The sequence below is a fragment of the Pleurodeles waltl genome, chromosome 12 (assembly GCF_031143425.1).
Source record: "Pleurodeles waltl isolate 20211129_DDA chromosome 12, aPleWal1.hap1.20221129, whole genome shotgun sequence".
Taxonomy (NCBI): domain Eukaryota; kingdom Metazoa; phylum Chordata; class Amphibia; order Caudata; family Salamandridae; genus Pleurodeles; species Pleurodeles waltl.
Window position 1 is genome coordinate 548,769,216 of NC_090451.1, and position 10,085 is coordinate 548,779,300.

Genomic DNA, 10,085 nt, shown 5'->3' on the forward strand with positions numbered 1-10,085 from the left:
CATTTGTGTAAAAATGCATTTTGTGACCTCTCTTTTGTCTTTGCTCACTCTTGACCAATCACAGCAAAACTTTGCATCATCTGCCAATGTAGAAGGAAGAATAGGTCTGAAAAGTTCTGTAGAGATTTGCCAAACTATGCAAAGTTATTAATTGTGAGAAATCTGAGGAATTCCTATCTGCGGTAACCCTAACTATAACTTCGGCTGCTGCCACTCTGTAATATATATATGTGTTGCTGCCGGTAGGTGTTAGTCCCAGCTTTGTCAGCCACCAGTTGGCATCCGACACGGAGGTCCAGTTTCCAGAGACCAGTAATTCCGTCTTGATGGAGTTGAGCTTCACACATTTGGTTCTCATCCATTCTGCTACCACAATCATGCGATTGGTGAAGTTGGCTCTGGGGCCTGAAGACTTGTTCTTCAAGGAGAGGATGAGATGTGTGTCATAGGTGCAGGAGATGACTGTGATACCTTGGGATCAGATGATGTTGGCGAGTAGAGTCATGTACACATTGAATAGTGTAGGACTGAGAGATGATCCCTGAGGGATTCCACAGATCGCTCCAATGTGAAGGATGACAGTCTCACGTTTTGGGTTCTTCCCATAAGGAAGGAGCAGATTTATTTGAGTTCCAAGTTTGTGGAGTCTTCTGATGAGTGTGTTGTGGGAAATGGGGGTGAATGCCATGGAGAAGTCGGTCTAGCAGGATGAGGTCTGCTGTTTCTCCTTAGTAGAGGATGGTGCGGATGTTGTTGATGAATGTGATGAGTGCTGTGTTGGTGCTGTGTTTTTTTCTGAATACGGATTGAGTATTGTCAGTAGGTGATGTTGTTCAAGGTGGGCTGTGAGCTGCTTGATGATGGCCTTCTCAATCACTTTGGCTAGATAGAAAAGCAGGGAAATCGGTCTAAAGTTGCCCTGTTGATTCATGTCAGCTGTGGGCTTCTTGAGGAGGGCTTTGATTTCTGCATGTTTCCATTCATCCAGGGAAAGTGGTGGGTGTGATGAAGGTGTTGATGATGTGGGTCACGGTGGTGCTGATTGGTGATGTTCCCAGGTTGTAGATGGGAGAATGGATCTTTTGGGTCCCCGGAATGGTTGGTCCACCTGTTTGCCACTGTGTTATTTCTGGTGAGGGTTGGCCATTTGGTCAAGTGGACATCTTGGCTAGTGGTGGGTAGCCACCAGTTGGCATCAGAGTTCAATGAGTTCTTGGTGTATGAACCTGCTGTAGATGTTGGTGAATGATGGAGTGGTCAGTCCATATGAGCATTTGGTGGAGTTGTATTTGATGCTGTTGCTTGTGGCAAAGATAGTGAGCATTGCACCTTGGACCAGAGAATAAGATGACTACTGTGGCCATATCAGATTCTGAGGCCCCCAGAATTTTTTTGAATTTGTATTGGGGCCATAAATTCCTTGAAGACGAAAAGAGAAAATAGAAGTAATCCATATGGTTGATGGTATTCCTTTAGCATATGGTCCAGTAGTGGATTGTTCTCCTAACCTCCTGATGCAGATATTTAATCATCAAGAAAGGCTGACTTGCTTTCTCAATCATCTGGTTATTTTGTGCCTTCTTTAGGTATGTTTTCATAGCCCGTATCTTCATTGAGCTACCCAAGCTATGCCCTTGAGCTCCATTTTTTGTAATCAAAACTGGTTATCTGCTCCTATGGAATCTGTGTAACATTTCCTCTTTAAGAATAAAGGGGGAAGATCAAGGGTGGCGACAATGACGACAGTGCCAGAGCAGTATCATTAATTCCTGGACTTCTTTGGTTCATCCAGCTCTACAGTTACCTCCTCATTGCCCCTGCAAGTGTGCCATCAATATTAAAGAGGGGGCTGCAATTCTATACAGTAGTGTGTAATCTTTGTCCGAATCAGAAAGGAAGGTCCCATGTCAATTCTTGGATGCAAATTTAAAGAGTGGGCTCATCTTGCCTTCTTCCTCTCCTGTTGGAGCACTCCTATGTTTGTGCCAAAGAAAACATGAATTATACCTTGAATTGACTTCAAACAACAAAATTAAGCCACTGTTAAGTGAAATTATCCTATTCTTTTAATTAAAGACATATTGGGGGCAGTGCAGCTCTCCGAAGTATTTACTAAGTTTGACTTTAAAGAAGCTTATCACCTGTCACTTATAAAGAAAGTGATAATTCTAAAACAGATGTTTCTACACCATTCTGGCATTTCAAATACATTGCAATGCTCTTTGGGGGATAGGAATGCCCCTTCCATTTTTTAAGAGTCATTAATAGTATTTGTTTCTGATATCCTAAATGTATTTGTCATGGGTGGAGAGTGGAAATGGAGGATGCTCACACTGCTGTTGTTGGTATTCCACATGACCTGAAAGACTGGTCATTTTTTGCAGTATATGATGGTCATGCAGGTTCTCGAGTGGCAAATTATTGCTCAACACACTTATTAGACCACATCACCAACAATGAAGATTTTAGGGCAGCGGAAAAGCCTGGATCTTCTCTTGAACCTTTGGTTGAGAGTGTCAAGAGTGGTATTAGAACTGGCTTCCTAAACATTGATGAGTACATGCGAATTTTGCAGACCTCATAAATGGCATGGACAGAAGTGGCTCCACAGCAGTTGCTGTTATGATTTCTCCGGATCATATCTACTTCATCAATTGTGGGGATTCAAGGACTGTTCTTTATAGGTAATGGACGAGTCTGCTTTTTTACGCAGGATCATAAACGCTGCAATCCCAGGGAGCATTAGAGAATCCAGAATGCTGGGGGCAGTGTAATGATACAGGGTGTTAATGGCTCTTTAGCAGTTTCTCGAGCTTTGGGAGACTATGATTACAAGTGTGTTAGTGGCAAGGGTCCCACCAAACAGCTTGTCTCTCCAGAACCTGAGGTTTATGAAATATTAAGGGCAGAAGAAGATGAATTCATAATATTAGCTTTTGATGGAATATGGGATGCAATGAGCAACGAGGAGCTCTGTGAATTTGTCAAGTCTAGACTTGAAGTAAGTGATGACCTGGAGAAAGTGTGCAACTGGGTAGTGGATACCTGTTTACATAAGGGGAGTCGAGATAACATGAGCATTGTACTAGTTTGTTTCTAAAATGCCCCCAAAGTGTTAGACGAAGCGGTATAAAAAGATGCAGAGTTAGATAAACACCTGGAAGCAAGAGTTGAAGAAATTATGGAAGGCTCTAGTGAAGAAGGCATACCCGGTTCTTGTTCATGTAACGTGCATTTTATCTGCAGAAAATATCTCAAATTTACCACCTGGTGGAGGCCTAGGTGGCAAAAGGAACATTATTGAAACAGTTTATAACCGGCTGAACCCACATAGAGAGAACAATGGGGGTGGTGGCGATCTAGAAGATTCATAGTAGCCTTCCAAAATCTACCAAGATGTTTTTGATTCTGACAAATGGGGGGAGGGGTAAAAACTCTAATCACATTTTTCTTAAATACAAGGGAAACATTCTGGTGGATCTGCAACATTATATGCAATAATGAGCAGAACAAAATGATTAGAAATTTCCTTCCTTTGTTCATTTTTGTGTTTCCTGATAATGCCACTCTTAGCTTTGCCTTTGCTGCAGTATTTTTTTTTTCCAGCCTTGGTCTTTTGGGTTACATCTGTATCGAGCTTCAGTCTTTGAAAACCACAAGAAGTTATACTTGTGCAGAAATAAAAAAAGTGTACCTGAGATGCACATGATTGTACAGTAGTTGTACTCTTAAGATGCATCATAGTTTTTAACCAAACCTGCAACATAAGCATGTAAGAGGACAAAACAGGTGATTGTATGAGACATTGTGTATTTCGCTGTACTGAGTTGGGAGGTTTTGGCAGCTACATGGGCTGGAAGCCATTTAATTCAGGCAATATGCTGTAGAATGTGCATTCTTTCCCCTTTTTTCTTTTACAGTATCACCTGCCTCACCAGACTGATTTTCCTATAGGGTGTCTAAATTGTGATATGTTGCCTACTGCTTTGCTTGATGATAATTGCATATGGCAATACCATGAAGATTTAAGGTATATACAACCATATACATTTTATGCATGATGTACAAGTCCTTCAACCCCTGCTAGACAGAATCTTTTCATACTGAAACAATTAATTTATGGTTGCATGTAATTTGTTATTGACATCTTACTACTGCAGTTTAAAAAAAAAACAAAAAAAGCTAAAGATTGCCTTTATTAAAATGTAAATTGTGATTTTGTTCTGAATGTGGTTTTGTATAGTTTCCTCTTGATTTTTCAGCTCAGGACTGACTGGTCCTGTGTGGTATGGGTATCATTTTTAATTGTATGCATTCTCTCAGAGCTTAAATTATCACATTGAGATTACTATAAATACAGTTAAAATGATCTATTTCAAATCTTAGAAAATTCTACAGAGATATTTTCATGGGTTCAGTGACCTTTCGTTTTATAAGCAATGGGCATGGTACAGAGTGGCCGTCACGTATGGTACTTGAAGAGTTTGAGTTTATTCTATTTTTGCAATAAACCTTTTTGTATTATTCTTTTTGAGTTGTGCACGTATTGAGCCCCATTACTGATGACAATGGAGAAGAGTAAAGTATTTATCTAAAAGAAGCTATTTGGAAGGGGTAGCAATGAATGTATCCATCTGTACATGATTTACATGATGTGGATGCCTTGTAATAATTTTCCGATTTGTTTATACTGTTTTCAATGGGGATGTTATTGCCCTGTGTGTAGATTATGATGAGTCATCAGCTGGTTTTGTGTGAAATTGAATTCATTATATTCTTCTTTAACTTCTTCCTGCTGAGCTTGTAAAACTACATTTTTTTTACAAACTGGTACGCAAACCAGCTTTCCCAATCATTTTTCATTGTGTATTTGATTTCTTTTACTGTCAAACAAAGATTGCCATGATATAATTTATTTATTCATTCGGTTTTAGCCTTGTAAGTTAAAGTGTTCTAAATTATAATGTAAAAACAGGTATCTGTCCCATTACTGGGGTTTTGGGTTGTTTAAAGATTGGGAATGAAGAATGCAAAATGGTTTGTTCAGACTGTCTGCTCTTGTCCAACCCTGTATTGATAGTACCTTCTCAGTATGCTATTGTGATGTTTCATACAATACAGTGAACATAACCAACCTGTTATCTTCAATAAAACATTGCTATTTGTCATTGTTTACCTACATGACATTTAGGGCCATATTTATACTTTTTGACGCACAACTGCGCCAACGCAGTTGTGCGTCAAAAATTTTAACGCCGGCTAACGCCATTCCAAAGCACCATGCGGGTGCCTTATTTATTGAATGACGTTAGCCGGCGCAGCTGACTGGTGTGCGTCAAAAAAAATGACCCACACCAGGCAGCGCCGGCGTAGGGGAAAATGGAGCTTGGGTGTCAAAAAATGGGGCAAGTCAGGTCTGAGGCAAAATATTGGCCTCAACCCGATTTGCGCCATTTTTTTTTACTCCCAACCCCTATTGAAATGACTCCTGTCTTAGCACAGACAGGAGTCCTGCCCCCTTGCCCAATGGCCATGCCCAGGGGACTTATGTCCCCTGGGCATGGTCATTGGGCATAGTGGCATGTAGGGGGGCACAAATTAGGCCCCCCTATGCCACAAAAAAAAATACTTACCTGAACTTACCTTACGTTCCCTGGGATGGGTCCCTCCATCCTTGGGCATCCTCCTGGGGTGGGCAAGGGTGGCAGGGGGTGTCCCTGGGGTCATGGGAGGGCACCTCTGGGCTCCTTCCGAGCCCACAGGTCACTTATCGCCTGCCCTGACCAGGCGTTAAAAAATGACGCAAAAGTGGCTGGACGTCATTTTTTAAGGCCCGCCCACTCCCGTGCGTCATTTTTGCACGGGAGTTTAAATAAGGCGCACATGCCTTAGAGTCATTTTTTAGAAGGGAACGCCTACCTTGCATATCATTAATGCAAGGTAGGTGTCCACGCTAAAAAATGACGCAAACTCCAAGATCTTTGGCGCTAGACGGGTCTAACGCCAAAGTATAAATATGGAGTTAGCTTTGCGTCGGATTTGCGTAAAAAAAAACTACACAAATCCGGCGCAAACAGAGTATAAATATGCCCCTTAGATTTTTGTAAAAACTTTGTCTGATCGTCATTAGACAAAGTTTAAAAGTGTTACTCAGGCTATGATTAAAATCACTCGACTTGTGACCCAGAAAAGTGTGTCTTTGAAGCTGGGGAGGATGAGTACGGAGGATTCTTACTGAATCTCTTGGGAATTGAGATGCATCCTAAAAAGATTTCTGCTGCTCTGGGTTGGCCATCCCCTGTTACAGTCAAGGACACTCAACGCTTTATGAGATTTGCTAGTTTTTATTCCGCAATTCACCAATAATTTTTCATTATATTCTGGTGAGGTACCTCAACTTTTGAAGAAGGAACAACTGGTCAGTACATTTTAATGGAATACTCATGCTGAAGAAGCTTTTTGGGCCTTAAAAGAAGCCTTAATCCGTGCTCCAGTTCTTCAGCACCCAGATCCTAATAAAAAACGTTTTGGGGAGACTGATGCTTCAGAAAGTGCTCTGTGGGCTGTTCTTTTGCTGTTACGGGAGAATGCCTCTTTATTATTCTTGTCCTTTGTCTTCTGCAGAACAAAATATTCAATTTTAGAATGAGAATTGTTGGATATGAAAGAGACCAGCACAGAACAGAGGCCCTTATGACTTGGGGCCAGAAATCTCTGTGTGATCAGGACTGATCATCAGTATCTTCAGGCACTCAAAATCATTCGGTGCAAAAATGGTCGTCAAGCACCTTGGGCATTTTTTCCCCAATTTGATTATGTAGTAGCCTACATTAGAGGCACTCCCTTCAAAGCTGCAGTGCATTTTTCCACCTGTGTCTGTGTGAGATTGAGCTCCTTCCTCAGATGATCCTATCTTCTGAGTATATAACTTCTGTTTAAATGTCTTTTTTTGACGTTGTCTGCTCCACTCCACAATCTCTTAGCCAAGAGCAAGTCAATACATTTTCTTTGAATAAAAAAAAAGGCTAATTCGTTCATGGAGCAGGTCTTTTTCTTCCAGAAAAAAATTCTTCAGGAAATTGTCCTACAACTCTGCCAGGATTCAAAACCAGCTGGTCGCAGGGGATCCAAGAACACTCTTGAATTATAGATGTGACATTTTTGGTGGGCAACAATGAGTTCTGATGTTGAAATATATGTGAGTTGTTCTAGGTGGGCTCAAGCCAAACCCTCCAATTAAAAGCATGTGGTCCTTTGCAACCCTTAGAAATAGTTCCAAATCCTTGTCAGATGATTGCCATCTATTTCATGTAGAATTGTCTCCTTCTGAAACAAGAACAACCATTATGGTTTCAGTAGACTCTTTTTCAAAGATGACCCATTTTTATGTTCTGACCAAGTTATCTAGTGCTAAAGAAACAACAACATGTATTATTTGAGGTTGTATATTGTCTTCATGGTTACCCAGAGAAAATTGTTCCAGGCAGAGGGTCTCAATTTATTTAGCATTTTTGGAAGGTCTTTGGAGTATAACCAAAATGATGTGTCTGTTTTTTTATCCTCAAGATAACGAATCTATGAAGAGGACCAATCAAATACTTTTTTATTATATGTTTATTGGCATTTTCAGTATACAATCTTGCAATATATTATTAGACAATGAACTATACACCCTTGAGCAGAATAGCCTTAGCGGCTCAGATACATCAAGTATAATCATGTTGTTGGTAACTAACATAAACACATGACAAAGATGAATTATCTGCTAGGACTACATAAAACAGTAATATAAAATAAGCGGCATGTTGGCAAATTTGGAAGATGTTATATGGAGTATGTAGGAATCCTGTTACAAATTTTGGAGCTCATCTGTAACAGAGCAGTTATTTGTTTGTTTATTATTTTTTTTGCCATCAAAGTTGGGGCTTATTCTGAGTTAATGCTATATTGTAGACACTGGACTACACTTTGCTTGTGATGGGGATCCCAGAAACATTCTTTAAGTATACCTTTCGGAAGTCCCTCTAATTAGTATGGAAGGAATGCCTCATTCTCTTACAGCATATTTTTATTTTGATATTAGGAAAATGATAGGTTTTTGTCTTTCCTTTTTTTATTCTCTTTCTCTTCTTTTTCTTTGATTTATATTTGCTTGACTCCTGTTGAACTTTGGGACACTATTTTCTATATTTATCGTGCACGCGGGTGTCATGATCATTGTGATAGTACAGAACGCTCTAAGGGGCATATTTATACTCTGTTTGCGCCGGAATTGCGTAGTTTTTTTTTACGCAATTCCGACGCAAAACTAACTCCATATTTATACTTTGGCGTTAGACGCGTCTAGCGCCAAAGTCCATGGAGTTTGCGCCATTTTTTAGCGTGGACACCTACCTTGCGTTAATTATATGCAAGGTAGGCGTTCCCGTCTAAAAAAGTGACTCCGAGGCATGTGCGCCGTATTTACACTCCCGGGCAAAATTCACGCCCGGGAGTGGGCGGGTCCAAAAAAATGACGCACGGCTGCTTTTGCGCCGTTTTTTAGCGCCTGGTCAGGGCAGGCGTTAAGGGACCTGTGGGCTCGGAAGGAGCCCAGAGGTGCCCTCCCATGCCCCCAGGGACCCCCCCCCCTGTCACCCTTGCCCACCCCAGGAGGACACCCAAGGCTGGAGGGACCCATCCCAGGGACATTAAGGTCAGTTCAGGTAAGTGTTTTTTTTTTTTTTTTGTGGCATAGGGGGGCCTGATTTGTGCCCCCCTACATGCCACTATGCCCAATGACCATGCCCAGGGGACAGAAGTCCCCTGGGCATGGCCATTGGGCAAGGGGGCATGACTCCTGTCTTTGCTAAGACAGGAGTCATTTCTATGGGGGTTGGGAGTCGAACAAAATCGCGCAAATCGGGTTGAGGCGAAAAATTTGCCTCAGCCTGACTTGCCCCATTTTTTGGCACCCAAGCTCCATATCCCCCTACGCCGGCGCTGCCTGGTGTACGTCGTTTTTTTTCACGCACACCAGGCAGCGCCGGCGGCTAACGCCGGCTAACGTCATTGAATAAATACGGCGCCCGCATGGCGCTTCAGAATGGCCTTAGCCGGTGCTAATTGTTTTGACGCAAAACTGCGTTAGCGCAGTTTTGCGTCAAAAAGTATAAATATGGCCCTAAGTTTGCCTCTTCCTGTGCTCAATATTCTCCGTCTCTTATTAATGGATAGATGTTACTCTCCATGTTAACCTAGGTTGCATGTTACGATCAACTTATATTATGGTGGCCTTTTTTGTAACTTAATGCTCCTGCTATTACTATATTATTATTACTGTATATGAAACAAAGTCACATAATTTTTTGATAGGTTCTTTCACAAAACTCACGGGGATAATGATACTGTATGCTTAGTGGGTTGAGCTTGACTGTAATCATGGTTACTATTTATATTTCTTACAGCCCTGATGAAGTCTTTGAGATTACTTATCTCATAAGACGAAACACGTGTTGGCTGTTGTTGCAATATGGAGAATTGTTTCAAGAACGTTTTTGTGGCTTTAATGGACTTTAATTTCCAAAATTAAATTGAGCTATTGCCTATTTTCCTGGTCCGAATCATATTATGGCCTACCAAATCATGATACACATGGAGGAATGAACTTTTTTATTCATGAGTGCCCTGACATTTGTTTGTCATAGTTTGGTTTCCTTGGAAACATTGGAGGAGTGAGGAAAATCCTCCTGCCAGGAGCACCGTGCATTTAAGAACATGTCAAGTCTGATTTAGTAACTGACTGTGAGCGCGGTTTCCTATGTTTTCTTCCTTTTCATTACTCCTGGACAGATTAGAGACACCCACAGATACTTGCAAATTTAACATGGGAGGTCACTTGGAGACAACACAAGTGCAGTGGCAGGTGTAAAGTCAAGTGTGCATGGCACTAATTACATCTCAAATACCATCAATGGAACAGTAACTATCAAGTACCCATTAGTATGAGATGTGTACATCTACAAATTACAAGTCACACGTTGCATCCTGTCCATGTATGAACAGACAATGTTGTTGTAGAAGATATACACAAAGTGCAAGCAGGC

General features: G+C 41.2%; 1 pseudogene; it reads left to right on the top strand.

Moving 5' to 3' along the window:
• Positions 1-2,305: 2,305 nt before the first annotated feature.
• LOC138267514 (protein phosphatase 1B pseudogene) lies at positions 2,306-3,563 on the top strand (annotated as a pseudogene).
• Positions 3,564-10,085: the final 6,522 nt, after the last annotated feature.